Raw genomic sequence first — 26,572 nt, forward strand, 5'->3', positions numbered from 1 at the left:
CCTGACACAAAGGGGCCCAGCCAAGGTCCACAGAGGGGGAGACCCCTTTCTCCAGCCAGGGTGCTGCACTGTGGAACCCAGCCAGAAGCTGGAAGCTGGAGGATGGAGCCTATGGAATGGCCCATTTGTCAGGAACTGGGCCATAGCAGGGGCAGAGGGAGACTGTCCAGGGACCAACTGCATAGCAGTGGCTGCTGTGAGCCAAAGCCTTCTACGTGCTTTCTAAATGTTACCCCATTTCACCTTAATGCCATCCTGGCAGCTCAGAGAGGTCCCTGCCCAGCCCAGGTTATGTCCAGCCAGCCCAGCGAAGATTACTTCCAACATTTTCTCTACCCACAGATGAGTTGTTTTGGAACTAATGGAACCCCCAGCTTCCAGTGGGTCAAGACTGTTCAAAGCCTCTGACATTCCTCTCTGTGGGCAGCTCAGAGCCCTGGGTTTCTTCTCCCTGAGTTCAATCGGCAGAGTGATTTAAATAACAGTATATAGGCAAAGACTAACCAGGATCAAATCAAGCAGGACCAGAGTTTGGAGGTCACTTTCCGCACCACCAGAAGAGCCTGTCCTCAGGGTCTGTGGCAGATGGCCGCTCAGCACCGTGGGCGGAGCCTGGAAGCCTGCACATAACAGACTTGGGGGAATGGGCTCCCAGGGCTCTCACAAGGAGGCCCAGCTGGGTGCCTCCTCCAGCCAGTCAGGGCTAGAGAGCCCTGGGAGAACTCAGTCCAGTCGCGATAGGTGCAAACAGAGAAACCAGGGTGCTTGGGTGCCAGATCAGTGCCATCTTCCAACCATATCAGGATTTCTCTGCCCTCAGGAGAACACATCTGGTGATAACTGGGTGGGAGTTCTGAAGCCAGATGCCCCTTCTCAGTGCCTCTGTGTTCTCACTGTAAAGTGGGTTACAAGTCTAAATGAGTTAATGAATAGGAAGTTCCTGGGATAGTCCTATGCCTATTGAGGCCTTCATGTATTTCAGATATCATAATCAGTCATAGGCCCTGTACTAACCCTGGGCCCACCCTCTCATTCCAGCCCTCAGTGACTTAGGGGCTGTCTGGTCCCAAAGCCTGTGCTCAATGCCACTGTCCTAGCTACCTTCCTTCTGGGAGCCTACTGCACACTCAGGCCCATGGGAGCCATTCATTCATTTTCCAGGCTGGTCTTTGTCCTAAAATTGTTGACTGGTTTTCTTGAGAGACTATTTGGTGTAGTGGAATGAATCTCTATTTTCTCATCTGAAAAATGTACTTGTTATAAAAAGAAATACATTGGTGTATATTAATATACTGGATAGTGTGCTGAATATTGGCCAATTGTTTTCCCTTCTCTGTAGGACCTGAAGAATCTCAGGACAGTAGTGGTTCCCTAACATACTTTATCATCAGATTCGCCAGCAGTACTGGTTAAAAATACAGATTCCTGGACCCTGCACCCAGGTTAGAGAGTCAGGTTGTCTGGGAATGGGATCCAGCAATCTGCATTGTATTCAAACACACCTGGATGTGTGTTAACTAAGGGGGCTTTGGGGAGCACTTGGCTGGGTCTGAGCTGTGTTTTAGGGCACGTGACAAAATCTAGCTTTGGGACTACATAGCCCTGGTCTGCACCTGGGCTCAGCCATACACTCGCTGGGTGGCCTTGGGCAAGTCACTCCTGGAGCTCACTCTCCTCTTCCATCAGATACCCATCAAAATGCACCCTTGAAGGGCAGTTTGCTGTGCAAGCTAAAATGAGACAAGACATGTGGTGCCTGGCACTGAGTCTTGGTCAGGACCTGTTGGATGTCCCTGTGATGATAAAGGAGAAGGAAAAGAAAACAATTTCCCCAAAGGTGGAAGGTGGACTCTCAGCCCAGATGCCCCTAGCCAGTTGGCAGAGGAGGAGTTAACCAGGACTGTGTCTGAGGAACAATAAGTGGCCAGGGATGGAAATGCTGAACTGTGATGATGGAGCTGACAGGGGCTATTTTCGGAACCCAACCGCACAAAGTAATAGGATTGGAGCAGAGGCAAGCGTGACCAGAGCTGATGTTCTCAGCTACCGAGGCAATGGCCAGCCAGCTGCGCCAAACAAAACAAAGGGTTTTATCTTGACCTTCATGCAAGTCACCCTTGCCAGCAGCAAGAGAAAGATTGCTTTTGATTTCCCAACTGTGGTGCATGTCACACCCACTGGTCCCACATCTTTCAGCTCCAGCTTGAAGTTCACAGCACAGTGGGGAAACTGAGGCAGGAGGGAGAGCAAGTCATTGTGGTATGGCCTGGGTAGGAGTGACCTCCTCTCTTACTCTCCTGTCCTCCCTCAATATCCAGCAACTAGGGTGGAAGTGAGGGTAACTAAGGAGCCCAGCCTTCCTCTTTTGTACCCATGCCCTCATGGTCTTCGTCCCTCTATCAAAATCCCTGCTTGGGAGAGGATGTCCTTCTTCCCTACACACCTGAGGCAGTGTCCATCAGCATTGGCATTGCCACACCTACCAAAGCTTGCTCTGGAAAAGCAGGCAGGGCCAACTCATCTCAGGGCCCACGTGGTCTAACTGGGCATTAAATCCTATGCCAGAGGGAGCAAGGCAGGAAACATCTGGATGGGTGCACAGTGGCCAAGGGCAGCAGGACACCCTTTTGGGGCCCCTGGTCTATACTGGGAATCTCACCTCTTAATCCCCATACCTCCATGACACAGGCCTTCTTGCTTCCATGTCACAGGCACTTGACCACTTACTATAAAGTGCAGGGCTCCTTTGCCTTCTATTCCAGGTGCCAAGACATCCTTAAGCTCAGATGGGACCACCTCCACTCACTCCTGTGTTTAGCCCATGGCTGTATGAGGACCTCCCCCAGGGCAGATTTACATATACACTAGTAACCCTCTATTTAAAGTTTCCCTTTCTACAGTTCCAGTTGCCTCTGGTCAACCACACTCCAGAAGCAGATGATTCTCTTGATGTGTAGTCAGGTCAATAGTGAGCTAGGTCACAATGTCTGCATCATTCACCTCACTTCATCTCATCAAGCAGGCGTTTCACAATCCCACATCATCACAAGAAGGGTGAGTACAGTACAACAGGATATTTGAGAGAGGCCACATTCACATAACTTATTACAGTATGTTGTTATAGTTATTCTATTTTATTATGTTATTGTTGTTAATCCCTTACTGTGCCTAATTAATAAATTACTCTGTATCATAGCCATGTACATATTGGAAAACACATATATATAGGGTTTGGTAATATTTGGTATCAGGCATCCACTGGGGGTGTTGGAACATACCTCCCTTGGATAGGGAAGGACTACCATATAATTGAAAAATACATTCAGAAAAATAGACGCACATGTTTTTTCTTCTTTTTCTCACATGTAATCCTCCCATTAGCCTGCCAGAGTCACCCAGTCCCTCAGGAAGGATTAGGGTTGAAATAAGACACAAAGAGAAACTGAGCATGAAGCCAGACTTGGATCTCCAAGACCACAGTGCAAGTTTTGAAAGCCAGGATTTGCTGCAGCAGAAAAGTTTTCTCTAAGCTCTGCACGTTGTCCTTTTAAATCAAATGTAATGCTTGGAGGTCCCAGCTGTGAGGTTTACTCAAAGCTGGTGTAGGATAGAGAGGACACAGAATGTGACAGGAAGGTGAGCTTGTGCTGGACAAGAGGGACATCAGGTGAGGGATAGTGTGACTGAGAATGCCGCCAGGTTCTGAGGTAGAGCAGGGACATGGAACAAGCATCATTGTTAATTTTTTCTGCCTATGATGAAAAATGCTGAGATATAAATAGCAGAGTAAGAACAAGAGGAACTCCGTTTTAAGGGTAAGATTCCATTTTAAAAACCAGGGAGTTAGGAGGTAAGATTCCTAACATATTTTATGGGTATCAGCCAATAATCGACCCTATCTTAAGGCAGGGCAAGCAGTCCGAAATGATATGTCCCCACTGTTTGAGTGGAACCACTGTCTTGGAGAAGAACAGGATCAAGTAAGTTTATCTTGCAGAGTAACTAGAGGACAGACTATGGATGGTGTCTCTCACTGGAGATAGACATCATGAGACCACATGTCAAAGCTACGCACCACCCCTGCTGCCTGCCCTTGGCCCCATTCTTGAAATCCCTAAAGGACAGAATCCTAAGCCTTTCTTTTTTTTGGTATCATTAATCTACAATTACATGAAGAACATTATGTTTACTAGGCTCCCCCTTTCACCAAGTCCCCCCCACATACCCCTTCACAGTCACTGTCCATCTGCATAGTAAGATGCTGTAAAATCACTACTTGTCTTCTCTGTGTTGCACAGCCCTCCCAGTGGCCCCCACGCACTATACATGCTAATCGTAATGCCCTCTTTCTTTTTCCCTGCCCTTATCCCTCCCTTCCCACCCATCCTCCCCAGTCCCTTTCCCTTTGGTAACTGTTAGTCCATTCTTGGGTTCTGTGATTCTGCTGCTATTTTGTTCCTTCAGTTTTCCTTTGTTCTTATACTCCAAATATAAGTGAAATCATTTGGTACTTGTCTTTCTCCTCCTGGCTTATTTCACTGAGCATAATACCCTCTAGCTCCATCCATGTTGTTGCGAATGGTAGGATCTGTTTTTTCTCATGGCTGAGTAATATTCCATTGTGTATATGTACCACATCTTCTTTATCCATTCATCTACTGATGGACATTTAGGTTGCTTCCATATCTTGGCTATTGTAAATAGTGCAGTGATAAACATAGGGGTGCATCTGTCTTTTTCAAACTGGAGTGCTGCATTCTTAGGGTAAATTCCTAGAAGTGGAATTCCTGGGTCAAATGGTAAAAATCCTAAGCCTTTAAGTGTGCCTTCTCTCAGAGATTGTGCCTGCAGTCCTCTTTGAGTGTGTACTTTTGCCTTAAATAAAGACTTCTTGCTGCTCAACTTGATGCATTTTATCTCTGTACTCTTCTAGAAGTAAGTGTCTTCATTACTTCACTATTTCATTCTATTTTCTAGACTTAAGCAAAAGTCTTCACTCTCTCCTTGTTCTACTTCAGACACATAGGGAAAGACTACTGAAATCTCTGATTTGGGCTTGCAAGTTCCTATCATTTGGGTGACCTAGACAGAACTGCAGCTGTAGAATCAGGCTCTTTAGTAGCCTGCCTGAAAATCTTTCTTTGCCTTTGGGAAGCTCTCAGAACATAATCTCACTCTATCCAGTGCTCTGTGGTTCCCCCAAATCCTGGGGTGGTAGGGGCTTAATTTCCACACTGTGCAGATTCAAGCTGCCATTGGATGCCAGGTGACTCTGGATTCAGGAGTTGGCAAGGGAATCTGCCCTATGCTGAGCAAGAGTTCAATGAGCTTCCCTTTTTCCCTCTGTTCTTCCCTGCTCTCTGCTGCCTGTGCAACTGCTGCCATTCACTGCTACTCATGCTTTATAAATTCCTTCCTAACCTACACTCATCAGACATGTTTGAGAATTCTTTCTCCAACAGAGTCAAGAACCCTTCCCTGTCCAGGTTGAGGTTTCACCTAGTGCACAGGGAGAGACAGCCCCAGATGCAGCTGCCCAACAACAGTTCCACAGGACACCATGCCATTGGCAGCCCAAGCTGAATCCAAGAGAGGGGGGAAAAAAGAAACTCCATAGGTCAAAGGGCTGCTCACACCATACCCCTCCCTTGTTCTCCTTGCTACTGGAACCTAGAACCTAACCTCCACAGCCATGGGCTATCTGCCAGAGTAGACATAGCAATGACACAAGTTCAGGAAGCATGAGAAGGGTCTGGACTAGTATCCCCAGGCTCCTATGCCCCTAGTTGTGAGGAAGGGAATCAGAAGGGAGCTGAGAATGGCTGGTGAACTTGCCAAGGGATTAGCCCTATAGCCAAGAACTGCAGAGCAGCCAACCATGCCAGGAGTCAGGGGATCATAGCAGTGCCCCACCGCTGGATTAGGCAATCAAGCAGCAGGGCTCAGAGCAATCCCCCTGCATGGCTTAGGTGCAGTAAACAGACCAGGGGACAATGGCCACAGGACTGCAGGGCAGGTTGCAAGTGAGATTGCCTGTGCTCTGGTCCTGAGGCACAGCCACCTCCCCTGAAGCCTAACCCAAGGAAGAGGTAGTAGGAGTGCCCTCCTGAGAGTAGAGACAGCCCTGCAGGATCTCTAACCTCTGAGAAGTCAGATACTTAGGTAGGAGACAAGATGAACTTGAAGTAGGAAGTTTTACTCTCACTTGTCCAGCAAGACGAAGTCCAGCAGGGCGTTTTTTTTTTTTTTTTTTTTTTTTTTGTGTGTGTGTCCAGTTGGGCATTGCATACATTTGGAGCCCCTGCCCCAGCTTGTGCAGGCCCAGAGCAGCCCTGCAGGGCTGTGTTGCCATCACCACCAGCTGGGCCAGAGTTTAACCCAAATTTATCTCCCAGGGGCATGTTTGCTGAGCAAATGAAGAATATAAACAGGATCGCAGGGGGATTGTTTAAGCGCTTTGGGCAAACAAAGTTCCCCAGCCCCCAAGCTCCCCTGCAAGCACCTATTGACAGGCAAACAAAGGATGCTCTAATTTATCCAATTCATCAGGGCCCCGCCCCTGGGGATGCTTGATCATCCCCTGCATCCTCCGTCAGGGTCACTAGTTAACCTTGATAGTGCTGAGGCACTGAGATCTGCCCTTTGTAGCACCCCCTTGGCCCCCTAGGGAAGGCGAATTAATGAGGTGTCCTTGTGACCCTCCCTCCTTCTGTTTAATATGCTGCAGAGATAAAAGTCCCAGAAGAGCGACCTGTGTCATCCAGGCTTGTCCAGAGGGGCAAGAAATGATTGATCAGAGGTTTTGTGTTTCTATTAATACCTGAGCACTAGCGCATTCTGACTCAGCCTCATCCTGCCCTGGTGCCCAGAGGCCTGCTCCCTCCCTCCTCCAGCCTGGGATCTGACCCCAGCGGTCTCTGAAGGTGTGGTTCTGCTGGCTGAGACAGACCTTGGGAGTGGGTCTGAAACCCCACCTTGTAGTAAGCATTCCTGATGATGTTTCAGCTGGATCCTAGAGTTTAGGAACCTCAGGCCCAGAGACATATTGGACATCTAGATCCAGGGAATGAACTTCGGCTGAATGAATGGAACAAGGACTGGCCCAGCTTGCCAGGCTTGCTAAGAATGGGTTCTGGCACCAACACTGAGCCAGACCCTCCACCTTTCCTTACACATGGATTGAGTTTAGGGCAAGGTTTAATAAAATAATCCATTAAAAAACCTTTCAGAGTGCCTGACACAAGAGCACAGAGTGGGAGTTAGAGACAAGAAATAATATAAACAGCTTTATTGAGATGTAAGTGACATGCAATAAAGTTCACCTGTTTGAAATAAACACTTTAATGATTGCAATATATTTTATGACATGCAGTTTTATTATTAATACCAGTACTAATTTCCCTTCCCTTTACCCAGACTGTCCTAGGTAGGACCCTTGGGAGCCAGGCTCCTGCTAGTTAAGAATTTGAACGCTCTCTTAACACAAAAGCTGGTCCCTGAATGCTGACCTCTCCTCCTAGCCAGGTCCTCATTTGCACCCTGGCTTCCTGCCCTTTCCCTACACTAGTAGGACCATAATAGTTAGCCAAGCACAGGTTGACGACTGTGGGTCACCATGCTGGAGCAGCATCTGCATGCATACCTGTGGCCCTCAGACAACATTCTTGTGCTCAGTGGGCAGTAATAGGGACAAGAATGCAGGGCTCCCTCCACCTCTGGGTCTCCAGCTGTCCTTCCCTCACCCTGCCACTGAGCGTGAGCATGGAGTGTTCTACTCTTTCACTGCGGGTCCTTCATGTGGCATCTGGGCTGCACAGGACAGTCCTCTGAGGACCTTGATTCAGATTTGGGAGAGGTAGGAGGGGGTGTTAGGGCATGAGGGCCACTGCACTACCCAACACCCTCTTGGTGGCCTGAGCTGGGCTATTTTTATTTCAAGATGTCCTTCAGCAGCTAAAAATGTCTACTCTTCTCTCCTTTTCTTGGGATCTAATCTCTGAGCTGACATGCTCACTAATCTGGCTCTGGGCTTTGTCAGCCTGTTCCTCTGTACCTGTATGTGTGCCAGAGACATGGGACCCTGTGTGTGTATGTGCAGGGATGTGTGCATATCTATGTGCACGTGTCTGCAGGACTACATATGTGCATGCATGCAGGGATGTGTACATGTGTGTATATGTGCACATCTGTAGGACTCTGTGTATGCAACATACATGGGATGTATGCATATGTGTATGTGTGAATGCATCTGAACATGTTGGAGTGCACATATACGAAGGTACTTTGGAAATAGAGTGTGATTTCCACTGTGCAAGCAGGCATGTGCCCAAATCCATGTGCTTATGCATGTTGATGTGCCATGGTGTATGTGCCTGAGGATGCTGTTTATAGAAATTCTTCAACACATCAGGTGAGTAACCACAGCTGTCAGATCAATGTTTAGAAATGCAGACTGCCAAAGCAGCCCAGGTGTTAGGGCTGCACTGTGCCCTCTGTTTCCCTACTCCTCATGAATATTAATAAATATACTGAGTCCTGATCAGACACCAAACTAAGTGCTTTACTGCACTATGTCATATAATCATGACAACTTAAGGATGCATTATTGCCCCCTTTTACATATGAGAAACCCAAGGCTTAGGGAATGATAACCTGAAGCAGCAAAATCAGATCTGACTGGTTCCAAAGTCTTTGCTTTGTGTTATTCCATGTCATCTGCCTATGATAACTGGAAATACGCACATACAATGTAATAATTCCTGATCAGTGCCAGGGGGTTGCTATTATTGCCTATGAAAATATTAGGAATGTAGTCTTCCCTATGGTTGTGTTGAAGGACTGGTCTTGGGTGCAAATGTTCAACTTGGAGAACTTGCCAGACAAGGTAGGCAGGCAGGTGGGGAATCGGACCCTGGGGAGCATCCTGCTGAGGCTACCAGAGGTGAGAACGGACAGAATGGCTCTCTTCATCCACAGGACAGGCTAGGGCTCTGCTTTGAGGACCCCCAATCTAGTCCTGAACTCCTGGCAAGAGAACAGCCCCACATGGGATCCAGAAGCAGAAGGCTCCCCTTGCCCTTGCCTGTTCTCCAAAAGCTGTGCAGGGACTCTCTTGTGCCCTGTCATACCCCTGGCACCCTGAACTCAGAGGCCACAGGGAGGGAGCCACCAGGGAGCCCTTCAGAAAATAAGCAGCATGCTTTGTGCCAGTTGAACCAAAGAGACTTGTCAAGCCACCAAGCCATTAGCCTTGGAGATGGTGAATGAAGGCTGTAAACTAGCTTCCAGAGCCCCTTCAGAGAAGTCTCAGGTCACCCCAGTCATAAATCGGTGTGAAGTGAGGCTAGCATTCAGGCTGCAGCACAGCACAGGCACACTGGACCAGGGCAAGAGTACCGGGATCTAGGCTGGGGCTTTCTGCCCACTGTACACGAGGAGTGGTGCTTCACTTGGCAAAGGTAATGCCAAGCGAGTGAGGGGCTGAAGTCCTTCTCATGCCCGCACTTCTTGCTGCCTCTCTGTGTTCTGCTGCTGGGAGACGTAGCTCTCCATCACCATGAGGTCCTGAGGTGGGGCAGAGAGGTGGGGGTGGTGCCTCAAAGGTCCTTGCTGCTCTGTGGCCTTCCAGCCTCCTCTCTCCCAGGGCACACCTCAAGGCTGCAGCTCTGAGTCAGTTTAGCTGAGCAGGAGGTCCACACCCATGCAAGGAGCTTGGAGGGGCTCAGGGATCTGGGCCTCTGGCCTTGGCTCTGTCACCAAGCAGCAAGGCCTTTGCTGGTCCTCCACCACCCACTCCCCGCCCTTCCACCTTGGGTACACACCCACTAATCTAGGTGAAAATGACAACCAGCCTCGCACTTCAGGGCTCTTGGGAGTCCAGCTCTCTCTCTCTGAAATCCTCCAGCCTTTGCCTTCAAGACTGAGAAGTTGTTGGGGAGGTTGTGATGGGTCCCAGGGAAGTGTGGTCATGGCACCAGCAGAGCCAGTTTGTGCCCTCTGGGCAGCAGACACTGCGACAGAGTTGGGAGCAGGAGGGGGTTCCTGGGCATGAGGCCAGTAAAGGATAAACTGCGCAGGGAGCAGGACTGGGCAGGGATGCCTCAGACCAGGCGCAGACGTGAGGACGTCTCCACCAGGTCTGTAGGGAGATGCGGAGCAAAGACTGCCCTGGGAGGAGTCGCGTGCTGGTCAGAAATGGCCAGGCTCTGGTCCCAGCCACCCCACTCAGTCCTGGCTGTGCCGTCCCGGAAGTGGAGGCGGCGCCTGAAGGCGCAGCACTGCGGCGGGAGGCTGCGGGGCTCCCACCTCTGATTGGCAGGGTCTCTCTTGAAAGGAGATGGAAGATGTAACTTCCTGGCTGCCACTCTGGCTGTGTGACCCTGGGTATATGATTAACAGCTCAGAGCTCCGTCCCGCCTTGTGGGAGAGGAACAGCGACTCCCTCAGGGCATTGTTGGAAATAGCGCTTACCAGGTCCCCAGCAGAGCACCTGCCACGCGGAGGTGATGAGGAGGGGCCACTCTTACTATCGCCATGGGCTTTACCATTGTTGGTGCGATTTCTCCCCTGGATGTTGAGATTTAAGTCCTAGAGGGAAGCTCTCACTCCTGCCTTCACTCACTAGGAACTGCTGGCTGGATCAGGTGGGCTCTCACCGACTGTGAGGGAGGCTGGAGTTTGCAGGCCTGGTCTCTGTCTCCATCCCTGGGAGCCAGCCTTGTGTGATGAAAAGTAATTCTGGATTGTGGTGTTATGAGAGCCCCCAAATCCAGCTTGAAGTCCTAACCTCTAGTACCTCAGAAATGTAACTATATAAGGAGATGGGGTCTTTAAAAGGTGAGTAAGTCAAAATAAGGGCATTAGGGTGTTCCCTAACTCAGTATGATGGGTGTCTTATAGGAAGAGGAAATTTGAACACAGACATATACAGAGAGAAGACAGTGTAATCACACAGGGAGAAGACAGACATTTATAAGCCAAAAAGAATGGCCTGGAACGGATCCTTCCCTCACAGGCCTCTCAGAAGGAACCAACTGCCAACATCTTGATCTTGGACTTCCAGCCTCCAGAACTATGAGACAGTCATTTGTTATTTAAGCCACCTGTGTGTGGTGCTTTGTTATGGCAGCCCTAGGAGACTAATACTAACACTGCAGTAAAAATGGCATCAGTCAGAATGCTTTCAGCTGTAAGTAATGAGATACCTAAGAGTGGCTTGACCCACAGAGACATTTAAGCATCTCATCATGCAAGAAGCATGATGTAGATGATTCTATAGTGTTGACAAGGCCTCTGCCTCTTCCCAGATCTGCACTGTCTCTGGAGTTGGGCTTTTGGTCTTTAGGCTATTTTAGACAGTAGCGCAGGAGGGCTTCTCTAAGGAGATGATATCTGACTGAGACTTGCAGGTTGAGAATATACCAGCCCTAGGCAGAGCTAGAGAATGACTTCCTTTCATTGTTGGGGGGCCAGCAACTGTGTCCCCCTTGGGGTTGGGGCTGTGGAATTACTGGCCACTGACTCTGATTCCCAGCCCAAGGCCACCTGGTCCAGTGCCTGCCTTCAGGCAATGCCAGGCGTCCATCCAGCATAGATGGCTCATTATATTTGACTTTTTAATTCCTGGCAACATCAGCTGAAGGATATGCAAATAAGAAAATCAACTGAATTTGTTTCACAAAGAACGACATTTAATCAGCACAGTAAATACTTACATATAGTCATTGGCTGTATGAGATGACAGTTAATGGAGAAAGAAAGGGCAGAAGGAAAAATTCACAGGGTAGAGAAATAGAAAAGAGGAACCAGGAGAGAGCCTAGCTGTAATAGGTGAGTGAAGAGCCAAGGGTGTGGGGGTCTGGGGGGTCTTAGGATGCTCATTCATTCATTTGTTCACTTAACAAATATTTATTGATGGCCTACTAGGTTGCGGGTATAATACTAGACACTGAAAACATGGGAGTGATCAAAACATACACCGCTCCTGCCTACAGGGGACTTCCAGTATATGGAGGATGAAGACACCCATGCAACAATCTCACATCATTACAGATGACAGTAAGTGCTATGAAAGGGCAGGAGGTGAAGAAAGGCTTCCCTAAGGAAGCAGTAAGCTTAGCAGCATGAGCAGGAATTAGCAAGGCAAGCAGGCTGGTATTGAGGACTGGTGTTTCCCATAGGGAACAGCTCTACAAAGGCCCTGAGGGAGGAGGACGCATGGCTCCCTCAAAGCACTGAAGGAAGGCCAGAGAGAGGAGAGCACAGAAGGGGCAGCTGAAGAGAGAGGCAGGGCCAGGTCATACAGTGTCTGCTGGGCCATGGGGAGGAGCTTGGGTCTTAGGAGGTATAGCATTAGGGTTTATGTTATAAGATTACTTTGGTATCTGGGTAGAGAATGGACTGGGGTCAAGATGGAGGCAGGAAGGCTGGCCAGGGGGACTTCACCTTGTCTAGGCAAGAGATGATGGTGGCTTGGACTTGGGAAGGGTTTCTTGACCTCAGCACTCTTGCCTTTTGGGGCCAGATAGTGTGGGAAGCTGCCCAGTGTATCATGGGATGGCTAGCAACCTCCCTGGCCTCTACCCACTGGATGCCAGTAGCATCCCCCTCCACCACCACCACCCAGGTTTTGACAACCAAAAATGTCTCCAGACATTGCCAGATGCCCTCCAGGGAGCAAAATCCCTGGAGTGATTTTGGATGAGGAGGTTGATGGAGAAAGGTAGAGAAGTGAATGGCTCCATAGGAGTTAAGGAGGTTGTGAACAGGACATGGCAATTGAGTGTGCAGGTGTGGGAACAGGGGTGCTGAGGATGACTCCCAGCTGGATGACTATTGTTTCTACTCACTGACATGGAGAGCAAGGGGAGAAAATCCATTTTGGGGTAGGCATGGAGAGTGGCACTATATCTGGGTTCTATTATGAACTAACAATGAGACTTCAAACATGTTATTTTCTCTTACTTGGTCTCACTTTTACCACCCTCAAATACGATGTCTGTGCTAGATCAAAAATGGTCTGTGTGTAAAGCACCTGTCCTACCTGCACCTGAGCAGATATAACTAATCAGCTGTGCTTCTCTGAGCCTGGATGTTTCTTCATACAGTGCTCAGGTCAGGTGGGGGCATGGGCATGAGAGAGCCATCCCTAAACCTGAAACTCATTTCAAACCCTTCCAATTTGCCTCATTTTGAGTTTCTTGGTAAGTACAAAAGTATGCTTAATAAATTCTGAGCAACAGTATCTGGAGCAGGCATGGGGACTCCCTAAACTTCAGGTCAAATCCTATTCTTACTATGTCATCTACCTCAGGGGTAGAGCAATGAAATGGGGCTCTCCATTCATGCCATATGTTGTGGAAGTGCAAAGGGCTTTGGAAGTCTCCAGTGGCAGGCTCCTGGAAGGTCCTGGGTGGGACCCTGTCTCCACAGTCTTTGCCTGCGTCTTCCATTTCTCGCTCACTGTGTCTCTGTGACTGCCTGCCTGCCTCAGTCTGTGTGTGGCCTACGTTCCTCTCCACAACATTCATGTGCTCTGTTACTCGGCCTCTTCAAATTGTAATGCAGAATGGAAGTAGATATTGGTTTTTTCACTTTTATTCAAAAGCACTTTATGCTTCCTGCTAGTGCTTTGAAAAGCAGATGCATGAAATGTGAATTTTAAAATATTTGTCTTCTTTCCAATTCTAATGATGAAGTAAACCCACCATTAAATTCACCCTGACTATATTAGGCTAACCCAACTCCTGTTTTGGGTAGAATTGTGTCTCTGAAAGATCAAGACTGGCCCAAGCCCTTTCATCTGGTACCTGGGAATGTGACCTTATTTGGAAATAGTGTCTTTGCAGATATAGTTAAATTAAGATGAGGCCATATTGGATTAAGGTGGGCCCTGATCCAATGACCAGCGGGCTTCTAAGAAGAGGAGATTTGGACACCATGTGACAATGAAGGTGGAGATTGGAATGATGTGTCATCAAACCAAGGGGTGGCAGCGATGGCAGAAGCCACCAGAAACAGGAGAGAGGCTCGGACTAGATTCTCCCTTACAGCCCCCAGAAGGGACAACCTGTTGACACCTTGACTCTGGATGCCTAACCTTGACAACTGTGAGAGAATGAAAACTCCTGTTGTTCTAAGTCTCCCAGTCTGTGGTAATTTGTTACAACCCCAAGAAATTAATACAACCCCCACCCTCAGCTCCCTAGAAATGAGGCTGCTGTTTATATCTGAGGTGTGTGTGGAGTCTCTCTGGTTCAGTGACTCTCAATGAAGAAACGGGTCTCCCTAACCACTCACCTTCTTGCTGTTGTGTAGGGGCTGCACATCTGCTTCTGAGGCCCCCAGGCTCCCGGGCTAGGGTGGCCTGTGCTTCCTGGGTGGGCCCTGTGTTAGCTGATCTCCAGGATGGCCTACCACGAACGACTTTGTCCCCCTGGAATTCACAGCCTTGTGCAGGGCCCAGCCCTGTACTCCTCCCACTCCCCTCACTCTCCTCATCCTGATCCCAGCCCCTTTGGGTCCTGTCTTTATTTTAAATGTCGACATTTTGTTCATCATGGATGTTTTCACACTAATTCTGATTTTTCGTAACAGTGCTTACTTTCCATACTGGGTTTTTGTCACCCCTTAAATTTTGCACACAAGAAAAGTGCCTCACTTGCCTCGCCCAGCCCTGGCCCTGGTCCCACTCACACCGCAGCAGTGCTGACCTGTGTGATGTGAGTAAGTCAGAAGTATGTGACTTAGGAGGCTAGGTGACAAAGGCATTTTGGCCTCACCTTGTTCTTGTGGATCTCTCACTCTGGTGGAACCTGGCTGCCATTTCAGGGAAGACCCCGAGCAGCCCTGTGGAGAGGTGGACAGGATGAGGAACTGAGGCCTCCTGCCATTGGCCAGTGCCAGGGTGCCAGGCTTGTGAACGGGCCACCTTAGAAGCAGATCCTGCAGCCCCAGGTAAGTCCAGCCAACATACTAACTTAACCTCATGAAACACCCCAGCAAGAACCACCAGCCAAATTGCTCCCAAACTCCTGACCCACACAAACCATGAGAGATAATAAATTGTTACTGTTGCTTTAAGCCAATACGTTTTGGAGTGAGTTATTATACAGCATTATTAACTAACACAGTTCCCTTCCTTAGTGTCTATGGCATCCTCCCCTCTCCCCCTGCCAGTTCCTACTGGTCTTTCAGATTGTCTCACTTCATGTGCCACCACTTCCAGGAAGCCTTCTTGAATGCCCCTGACTGGGTTAAGTGCCCCTTGCACTCTACTCTCCAACTGTACTAATGTGCCATTTGGAGAATAGGCCTTTCTCCCTGACTGCTCTAAGCCTCTGTATTCACTGCTCTCCTTTGCTGCATGGAGAAATGTTGCCCCTGTTTGCTTCTCATTGTTGCAGAATTAGTGCAGGCAACACCTCCTCCAAGGAGCCTTCCCTGTCCTCCAGGCTAGGACAGGCATCCTCCAATGGGCCTCACTAGCACTGTGCACCATCCTTTGCCAGGTTGTGACCATGAGCTCCAGAAGGGTGGGAGCCATGTGTCAGCAGCATCCCAGTACCTACCAGGTGACAGTGAGTGAGGGGTGGGGTGTGTGGGAGAGTCATGAGAAGAGGTGGTCGAGATCTCAGCAGCAGAGATTCCCAAACCTGGTGGGGCATTAGAATTAGCTGATGAACTTTTAGAATGTAGAGTTATGCCCTGGGAGGGAGATGTCTCTCTTTGCAAAGGCAACGTCCAGACACCATGGATACCACCCAGAATTCAGGTTCAGTTTGGCCATGAAAGAAAGACAGCTACAGCAGGATGATAAAGCAAGAGCAGCAAACTTAGCACTTAAAGGAGCAGGAGGGCAACATAATTACAGGTGTAGGCAGGTGGGCCAGGTGGGGACTAAGGCAAACTGGAGAAAAGAGCTCCCAGCTCCCAGCTCAGTGGTCACCATTCACAAGAAGTTGTTCACAGACTCAGACTCAATGAGGTCTCCCTGTTAGCAGCTCGCTTAGCACCCAGCACTTCTCCCATGAAGCACTTATTGTCATTGTAATTCACTAATTTATTGTTCTATTTGTTTATCAGCCTCCTGGACAGATGGAGAATTCCTCAAGGGCAGGGATGTTCCCATGTTCCTGGTGCCTACCCATGCCTGCACTTTGAGGATGTTCTATTACCGTTTGTTGAGGGAAGTGATAATTGAGTAAATAAAGCTACAACCTACCTAGCAGAGCTATTTGCTAGAAGAAGGTAAATACATGTGAAATAAATGAGTGTGGTCCATATTATAAAATAAGATAACTGGATGAAAGAATAGCCAGTGAATGGACCAGTGAGTCAATGGCATCAGCTACCATATGGGCAGAGCTTAAGTTCTCTCCCAGGGGAGATTCCAAGGAGTTTACATCACAGTTCCTGATTCCTTGGGGGTCTGACCCATGCATGATGACCTTCCCTAGTCCTCTAGCCCAACCCCACAGAAGAGATCAGAGCCCCCTTGCAGGCTTGCTAGCACTGACCATGTGCCAATTCATTTATTTAAACCTCATTTTACTTTGCTTCACTTACAGGTGAGGAAAGAGGAACCCAGAGAGGATGGGTTACCTGTACAGCAAGTGAGCACGTTTGAGTACCCAGTAGCTTTCCCCCTTCCCCAGCCACCTGTGTGGGCAGATCTAGAGTCAGGAGGAGCCTCCCAGTGGCCCCTGTTTTGCCTCCTCTGCCCCCAGTAGATGTTATGTGGAATGGCCTCTTGCTACCAGAGGGTGAAGGTCAGACTCTGGACAAGGGCCCAGCATTTCTGGCCCAGTTTTTCCAGAGGAAGCCAACTGTGCAGAAGGTCAGGCGGCTGGAGGGTCAGGGTGGGAGTTAACATTCCCAAGGGACTCTCAGCCCCAGGATTTCCAGACATGGGCTATTGCCTTTCTCACATTATGTGGCCAGATTTACTTCCTGCTCTTGTTAACAGTATGAACATGACGAAGACATTCACTTAATGGAAACAAGGGAAGGTGTTTGCTTGTCTCTGGACTTTGAGGGGACAGTGGGCTCATGGGATGATCTGCAGCTGGGAGCTGGATTCTAGTGCTGGCTCTCCCCACCTTTGCCATCAGCTGGAGCAAGGCATTACACACTTCAGAGCCTCAGTTTCCCTTTCTATAATAAGTGGGGAAGGCAGGTGGTAAACAACATTGAATCACATCTTCCAGAATTGCTGGGTGGTTGAAATGATATAATTTATGTGAGGAGATGTTTTGCAAGTTGGAAAATACCATTCAAGTCTTCACCCTCGGTTTTGATGATACTCCAACAGTTTAGTACCTTAGGCTGACTTTTCTCAGCTGAGAAGTCCTCAGTGGTTCCAGGAGAAAGTCTCCCTTCCCTAGCTGAGTCCAGGCTGATGGCAGGCTAACCTCAGTTGGGCTTGCCTTTCAGGCCCCCTCTGCTCTTCTGCTTTTGTACTTCTTTCTGCTGTAAGTTCCTCCTCTGTTCTCCACCCATCTAAGTGCTCTCCCTGTTCATGACACCTGTGGCCTTGCTTCTCTATGGCCAAGTGGTTCATTCTTTGCAGCTTATAACCCCATGGTTCTCCAACTATGATCACTGGGAGCAGCAGTAGTAGTTGGGAACTTGTTAGAAGTGCAAATTCTTGACTCACCTCAGACCTCTTGAAGCAGGTGCTCTGAGGGTGGAACCGAGAAATCTGTGTTTTAACACCCCCTCCAGGGGCTTCTGATGCACACTCAAGCTTCAGGACAATGGAATAACCTGTCTCCCTACATGGGCTGGGAGCTCCCTGCAGGCTGGGGTTGTGTTTCATCCAGTGGCTCCCAGAACCTGGCACACAGAGGCCACGGGTGACTAAAACACAACCTTGGAATGCCAGTGCACTGACAAGGGCTAGGACCAGGGCCTCATCTTCCTGCCACCACCCCAGGGCTCCCAGCATCCCCTGTGCCCCTCCCTTCCTGTGCCCCTCTCCCCAAACACTCACAAAACCTCAAGGCCCTCTCTGGCCTTTTCCAGAAAGCCTCCTCTGAGTCCTGCAATGGCCTGGTCTGCCTCAGTCTCCCTCCAGAGCCACTGCCTGAACCTTCCCACCCCACTCTGGGCTTGAGACCCAGTCTCACCCTTAGTGATGTTGCCCTTAAATAGAGGGACCCTTCTGCACACATCCTCTGTGCCATATTTTGTGCTGGGTTTGTGTTATCAGGGGCTCTTGTGCTGTAGGCTGTTACCTCTGCAGCCACAGTGGAGAGCCACCCCACGGTGGCCACAGGGGAAGACAAGGTATATAGGTCTTTGTGCCAACATTTAGAGCAATTCATACCATTTTCCTGCTTTCCTGACCTGAAGGATATAGAAAGGGAAGAACCTTAGGCCTTCCTGAGCTGCAGTTTTGTTCCCCAGCTTCTCCAAGCCTCCTGAATGCACCTATAGAGTTTGCAGTAGTGTGTGATCAGGAAAGATCCTGCCAGGCCACACTCTGTTTAGCCCTTGCTTTCTCGGGGATTTGCTTTTATATCCCCTGCCTTTGCTACTACAGCCCATGGGTCCCCAAGTTCTTCTCTCAAGCCCTGGATGGGAGCCAGTTTCCTGGAGCTAAACTGCCAGGGTCTCAGCCCTGACTGCTGCATAGGGTGAGCTACTTAACATTTTGTGCCTTATTTCCCTTCCCTGTAAAATACCCCTCAGATCTGTAGGTTGCCATGCAGATGACATCAGCACGCACCTTCACAGGGTGCAGGGTAGAGCTCCTGCAGGGGAGGACACATTTGAGACACATCTGAGTGAGACCAGTCTAGTCAGCCTGCTCACAGTGTGTGGTGTTCTGGTGGATTTCCTGGCAGACCCCTAGCTAGGTGTCTCCAGGGTAGGGACTGATCTGGTCGCTGACAAAGTTTTCATATAAACCTGGCTATCCTCAGGCATTACATCCTTTAACACATCTTGCCAGGCATGTGGGAAGGAAAGTCCATTTTCAGATAAGAAGGCTGAGGCCTGAGGGCCGTATTAACTGCCCAAGACACTAAGCCAGTGATCAGTAGGGCTTGAGTTAGGTCTGGGTGGCCCCAAAGCCCATGTTTTTCCTCCTACTCCATTGTTCCACATGACAGCTAATCCTGATTAATTTTGTCCCACAGCTGGGGACTGGGAACTCCAAAGAGCAGAGAAGTATCAACTACCAGCCAAGAGGTAACATTCCTGGAGTAGCCAGTGTATCAGGTGCTTTTATATCTGTTACCCCATTACTCCCTCACGGATTCAATTAGTTGTCCTAATTACAGAGGAAAAAAAACAGTTCTCAGAGAGGTTGAGTGACCTGCTCAAGGTCCCACATTCAGGAAGTAGGAGGGTGCTGGGGCCAGAATCTAGCTCTATATGTCCCAGGACCCCTGTTAGCCCCTTTACGGTGTGGGCTGACCCAGGGAGAGTATAAATAGCCTGAGTCATAAATTCCCCTCATGACACCTCACGGTCTGGTAGAGAGCAAATTTTAGAACCCCAATGGCTTACCCCAAAGCTGGTCCCACACTGGAATGGATAATCTGTCTCCGCATACAATAAATAACTTTAGGGTTTCTGGGTTGAAAAAGAATGTGGGCAGGAAAGCAGTTTTTCTCTTTAATCTCAACTGAAAAGTAATTCTTAATGTGCCAAATATTGCAAACTTGATCCAACACACAGGTTTATTATGCAGAAGGCCAAAATGTCCTAATCAGGCACTATCATCCTGCAACGCGAAGAAATAGGAGCAAATCCAGCAAGTGTTCCTCCCAGGAGCTAAGAATGTAATTGTCCAATGGGGCTTGTAATCAGTGAAGATCTTGTCTTAGCTGCTTCCACTCACCAAATGGCTTCTCATGTCTTTAGGGGACAACAATCCCTGAGAAGCCCCACCCAGCACAGATGGGCCCATGCACAGACAGCGGGATTTCTTGCTCAACAGTGTTTTGCTTTCTGTACTGCTGTTCCCAAGAATGAGCTGTAACAGTCCTGCCTCTCATCTGTGTCTTACACTAGATACCTCCAGAGCCACTCTGAATCCAATGTCTTGGCTTGGCGGCAAGAAGAGGAGGATGTAGGGAGGCCTTCTTGTCAGGCAGAAATCTGCCCTTCCTGATTTGTGGTTCTAAGCAAGTTACTCAACCATCCTTAGCCTTGGCCTCCTCTTCTGGAAAACGGGGAGAGTCAGGGTTCGTTTGGCAGCTTGGGGCTTGTGACTCCTAGCTCAGTGCCCAGATCCCAGTAGAAATTTGGCAGTTTCTGTTCTCCAGAAACTGCTGAAGAACGGCCTAGGAGAAAGGTGGCTTTATACACATACCCATGTGCCCTCGACTGGTTGCTCAGTCAGTTAACTATTCCTTCTAGAGCACCACTCTAATCAAATCACTTCCCTTCTCCAAAGTGTTCAGTGGCTTCCTTGCTCCCCTTAGTGTAATCCAGATTCTTTAACTTGGCCATCAAGACCCTCGTTTCCCAAAACAGCTTTTTAGCCAACTTTTCTATTCTCCAAAAAGCCACTTAATAAATATTTAAAGAAGAGCAAATACAATTAATCTAGCATTGTGTGGCCAAAAATCTTGGCCCTGTTCCCAAGAAGCTCATAAACTAATTTCAAGTAAGAATTAAGATACCAGAAAAAAAGGAAAATGGCCATTTATTTTATATTTCAATCAAAGGACCAGTTCAGATCCCAAGTTCTAGTTCCGATCCCACCCCAAACATTCTGAAGGCCTGCTCTGAAGTGACATTCAGGGGATGCCTAAGTGGAGGTTAACCAACAAGGTGGGCCCAACAAGTTGTTAATCACAACACCCAGGCCAGGACGGCAGTGACACTAAGAAGGAAGCCCCCCCGCCATAGAACTACTGTAAGTGCTTCTGTTGTCTCAATCTATACCTCTCACTTTGCCAATGAGATTTCAGAAATGGTATTTTATGTTTTTTTCAGTAAAGAAAGTTGCCTGTTAACCAGCATGATGACAGAAGAAAAAAGCTTTCATTGTGAAAATAAAGGTAGTCAAGACTTGCAGATTGAATAGAGACACTTTCCTGGCTGCATGAATAGAGTGTAAGGACCCAGGCCTGCAGTGTTAAGATTCAAAGGCTGACCCCGCACAACAACCCTCACTGCAAATGTCCACCTGTTGGCACGATTTCTAGTTGCCGTACTGCCAAAGATATGAGGTCCCTGCTCAGGAAAAATTAAGATGATTGTAGGGAAATCCATTCCAGATGGTTGGGGCAGCTCCTCAAAGAGCAGAGAGTTGAGATTCCCTGATGACTCTCAAGAGTTTCTGCAGACCATTTGGGGCTCCTTGAGAGTAAATGCTTATTTTCTAAATGTCTCTATGTGGCAGAATTTAGACTGAGACTTGCTTCCATTATAACCTTGTCATGAGGCTGCGGGGAAGGAGCTAACCAGCACTGAAAGCAAATGTCACAGGGGCTACACTCATCTACCCTGAACACCCTAAGAGTTGTACATGACAATGGGCTTAGGTCAGTCCATTTTCAAGTCATTGAAAATTGTCATTTGCAGGGCATTTACTGTCAGCTAGTCTAGACATTGTGCTTGCTCCTTACATAGGTGGCAGATGTGAATACCTACATGATATCTGAACACAAGAAATGCCGCATTCATTTGCCTAAAAACAACGAACTTGGTTTCAAGACACCCCACTCTCAAAACTGGGCAGAAATTGCAATAGAAGTCATTCCCTGGTCTCTTCCTCAGCCCTGTCAGCATGTTAGGGGCTTTGCAGGTCCCCCAGGAAGCTACAGTAGGTGGCGCTGCTTTACAGCATGGTGGACAGTAGTACCCCCAGCCAGGGCAGCTGTAGCAGGCACCTCTGGGGTAGGCCTGCCAGCCCTGGTTCCTGCCCAGGTCAGTATTTCCCCTCCAACAGAAGGCACCTCTTGCTGATGGCCACACTTCCTCTGAGCCAGCCAACCAGGGATCCCCATGCATGCTCTCAGGCTGCCAGGCTGGTGCCCGGAAGTCCCAGAGGCCAGGGCAGCCATTTCTACAACAGGTAGGGCCTCCTGAGTGTTTCTGCATTTGAGACCCCGGTCTCATGGCCCACACTGTTGGTGTCCTTCTCCTCCTTCTTCATTGGCCATCTGGAACTGGGCTGCATCCCTCTCTCTCACTCCTTCTCTATTTGGGACTGAATTCTCCTTGCTGCATCCCAAACTCCATAGCCCTTAAATACGTAGGGTGACAGAAGATAGAGCTTAGAACTCGGGTGCCTGGTTGCCCTAGAGAATAATTCATTAACAGTAGAAAGGCTAAGACAGCAATAAATTTCTCAGAAAATTACCCATTACATAGGAATCCTTATTTAAGTTCACAACCAAGCCCTCAGAAAGTGATATAACCATCATCACCCCCATTTACAAACGGGAAAATGGATTTAGAAGGATTGTCACATGACTAGTGAATCCGAGAGCATTGGTTTTGATTCCAGGTTCAAAGTCCATGCTCTTGACCCTCATTCTGTTGTGGTTCTTAAAGTAAGGCCTGACTAGTTCTAGGTCTCAGTTTTCCCACCTGCAAGGTGGCAGATCCTACTTTCCAGCAGGAGGCTAAAGTCAGTGAAGCCCCATGCCTGCGGGCCAGCATCCCCCTTAGGCTGGTCAGCTCTGTGCTGCAGGTGTTTGACACATTTATGCTCAGCCTCAGGCCCATTGGTATATGAGGAAGTGACCCTGATCTGGGAGCACCTTATCCTGGGGCTTGGCAGTCGTAAATGAACCAACAGCTCCCGAGCTCCCAATCTCAAAGGTGGTGGCCCAAAGAACTCTATCTTTGGGACATCAAAGCAGCAAGTGACCTCAGGAAACCACTAGTACAACAGGACAGCTAAACAGCATCTGGGGGGCAGGGGATTGTGGGGGGCCATTCTCCAGGTCCCATTTGCCTTTGAGCAAATGCTTTAACAGCTGTATGTCATTTTTAATAGTTTCTGCCTCCTCAGCAGCAAGGGTCTTTCTGAGAGAGCAGGCCTTTGGGCCCTACCTGGTCTGTGTTCTGAGAGGAAGAGATGAGGAAGGAAACTTCCTCCTATCCCTGACACAGCTGGGTTTGTTTCATTTAATCTCCAGCCTGTTTTTTCTACCATCCCTCTTGAAGACTGTTTACTCTCAGAGTTACAAGCACCAAAAGCAACTGTTTCGTTCCTCCCATGACTGCTAGGATGTCTGGTTAACACATCACCATGCAAATCGTTGGACCCCAGGGCCATGAGGCATAAAAGGTATTTAGTGGGCGGCATGAGTCAGTTTCCATCATGCCTTTGGACAGTGATGTAACCACCACTTGTCAGTTTCCCCTCCCAGTGCAGTGATCCCCAGCAGCCGACATCTGGAGTGAGGATTGACACATAGATTCCAGAGCCGGCCCTGCCTCCCACCCCTTCCAGCCCAGCACGGCCGCTGCTACCAGCAAGGACATGCAGTGCCTTTCTGTGCATTCCCACGAACACATACCCTTCTTGCCCCCTCTCAGCTCATGCTTGTGTTTCCAGCAGTGTGAATTCTGACAGCTCAGGCGGGTGTTGGCCTCACCAGTAGATTCCTCGCTACACCATGCTGCCTAAAGCACATGCTGTTCTGGAGCCTTCCTGCAGAGCTCCCCACCCCCATCTCCCAAGCTGAAGGTGCAAGAAGCCTCTTGGTGGCTGTGGCTGTCTTGGCCCCAGGGAGGTCTGGCACAATGCCACACCCTCCACACCCTCTTGCCTAATCTGCTGGACTTTCAGACATATGCATTTACTGGTGTCTACACTACACCAAACACATGGAGGGAAACTGGGATGAAATCCACCAAGAATTTAAATGTTTATTCTGTACTGTAACTTTGAAAACCAGACTGGAGAAATCTTATATCTTTAGCCAACTGCTTGGTGTGGTAGACTTAAGTCAACATATAATCCTATAAAGGTTGTCCTTTCTTGCTCTCCCTCTAACCACACAAAACTCATTCACAGAATGGCTCGCAAACATTCCTTTCTTTCCTTCACGACATACCTACAGCCAATCTGGGCCAATATCTCAGTTGCTCAAGCAGTGCCACTGGAGCTGGGATCATCAAGGCATTACAGAGCCAGAAGGACCTTGGGGTCTTCTCTGGACCTAAAGTTTACCTTCCAGGTATGTCTTCTGCTTTGTGATTATAAGTTGCTTCTTGCCTTCCCCAGATCTCATCACACATGATCACTGTCATGTGAGGGCCCCACATTTGTGACTCTCCTAAAGCTTTCAAGATGATGTCATCCATCAAGCAGAAAGATCCTCCCATTCCCTAATTAGTTAGCAGTCACTTTTCTGATCAGGTGTGGCTCCCGTTTGTCTCCTGATGGGAAAGCCAACCAAAATTAATGGAACACTGGAAGATTATACCATTTTAAAGATGAAATTTTAATATTGTAAATAATCAGCTACTGGAATCAAACACTTTAAAACACGCAATTCTCAAAGAATAAGGTCATTTCTTCTTTCTACAAACTTTTTATTGAAGTTCCAATGTCTGGAACTAACAGTAAGTTCTGAAATACAGTGTAACACCTGCCCCCTTCTGAGGAGCTTGCAGCCCCATTTAACAAATAATCCTACCCAAGTGTGAAAAGCCAAGGGAGGAGACACAGCAGGGAGGTGGTCAGACTTGAGGCTACAGGTATGGCTTATGCGGAGCTACGGCTAGCTCGCTGTCAGCCAGCCCAGCACTAGTGAGGTGGCGGCTCTCAGATGTAAGCTCCTCTCCTTCCTGTCCTACTGCCTTTCTCACTGCTCACCAGCCAGCATGAAGCCAACCCTAACCAGGCTCTTCTCTTCTCTCCCCTCTAACTCTGCCAGGAGGATTCCTACCTTTGCCTTTTGGCTGAAGCCCCTCCTTCTGCCCCGATGCCTCTCTCCATCTCTGCCTGTGTGGATCCTGCCTGGCCTTTGCCCAGGGCCTGGCTCATGGGTGACCGGTATAGCCACCCAAGGTGCCTCACGAGAAGGGCCCCCATGAGCAGCTTAATGCTGTGCGGCTGCCACCGTGAATTCCTAATTTTATGTCTGCTCTTGCATTTTGGAATGAAGTGCATCTGGACAGTGGAGCATGTGCATGAGCAGAGGAACTCTGCACAACATGGGGCATCTTTTGTATACAGTGTTTGTGATAACCCATGAGCACAGGATCCGGGGGGGGGCCAGAATACTCAGCGTGAGTACAAGATAAGGGTGCTACGCCTGCAGCTGAGTCAATGGGGCACTGACACCCTGCACTGCTGCCCTTTCCATTTGAACCAGATCTTGCTTCTGAAGCCAAAGGAAGACCATGCATTCAGGGAAACAGGGACAACTGGGGAGCCCTAGCACATGTCTTCTTATTCTCTTACATTCCCCTACCAGCCAACCCCCTGCACTGGAAATGATGCCCACAGGAAAGGGAAAGACAAAGCAGCCCTGCCTTTCTCTATAGGAAGCTGAAGGTAGAGCATAGGGAGGAGTGTGTGCACAAGAAGTGAGATGAAAACAGCCCCGTTAGTGTGTGCTGTGTTCTGCTCTTGTAGGAAGAACACCATACATTTGCATGCACTAGCCATGAAATATGAACTGAGTAATTTTGGTGATTCTACATATGAGTTCAATGTTCTTATATTTACATTTAAAACTGGCATTAAACAGTATAAAGATGAATAGTGAAATGTATGCTAAACATTTAAAATTCTTAACCTTATTTATTTAGAAGGACATTCAACAGCAAACAGAAAACACCATGACAAGTCGAGAGAGAAACCACAGAAGAAAGGAAAAAGCTATAGATTTTAGTATCTTCAGTGACACTTTTCTGCCTTTTAAGCAGGGGTCCCCCATTTTATTTTTCACTGGGCCCTGCACATTATGTAGCCAGCTGTGCCATCAAAGTGCACTCGCCTGATCCCCTCCCCCCATGATCAATTCAAACTACAGCCATCTCCCCTGCCCCAAATACCATCTCTCATGGCTGCAGCAACTGACACCCCTTTCATTCAGTGAGACATTCTTGCCTTCCCCTCTGCTGTCTGTTTCTAATGACATCTCTCTACCTCATAGCATTGTCAGAGGGTGCAAGTTGACTTTGTAACTGGAAAGCTCACACCTGGAAGATCTCATTATTTTATTTATTTTGTGTTGTGCATAGTAGATACTTAATAAATCCTTGTTGAGTGCTACTGACTTAACTGTAAAGCACGTGAGACCGGGGTGAGGTCTTATACCCCTGAGCATTCTTCACAGTGGTAGCTGTGGCCTTGTGCAGAGCAAGCACATAGTGGCTGTTTGCTGATGAAGACGTGGCTGAAGCATTTTGCTAAGTTAACGCCTGCTCCATGGATCTACTAAGGCAAGTTCAAACTTTTGCTCTGTCTCGGTGATTGAATATAGAAGACAGAAATGACTGATGGTTCCAGAAGATCAGTGTGAAGAGGAACGTTAGACTGATGTTCTTATTTTCTAAGTGAAGGAGTAGAGGAAAAGGAAGGGCAAGTGGCTTATCCGCAAATACACATGAAGTGAATGGTTCTCTGCAGCTATTACCACCT

Source organism: Manis javanica, chromosome 7, assembly GCF_040802235.1.
Source record: "Manis javanica isolate MJ-LG chromosome 7, MJ_LKY, whole genome shotgun sequence".
Classification (NCBI taxonomy): domain Eukaryota; kingdom Metazoa; phylum Chordata; class Mammalia; order Pholidota; family Manidae; genus Manis; species Manis javanica.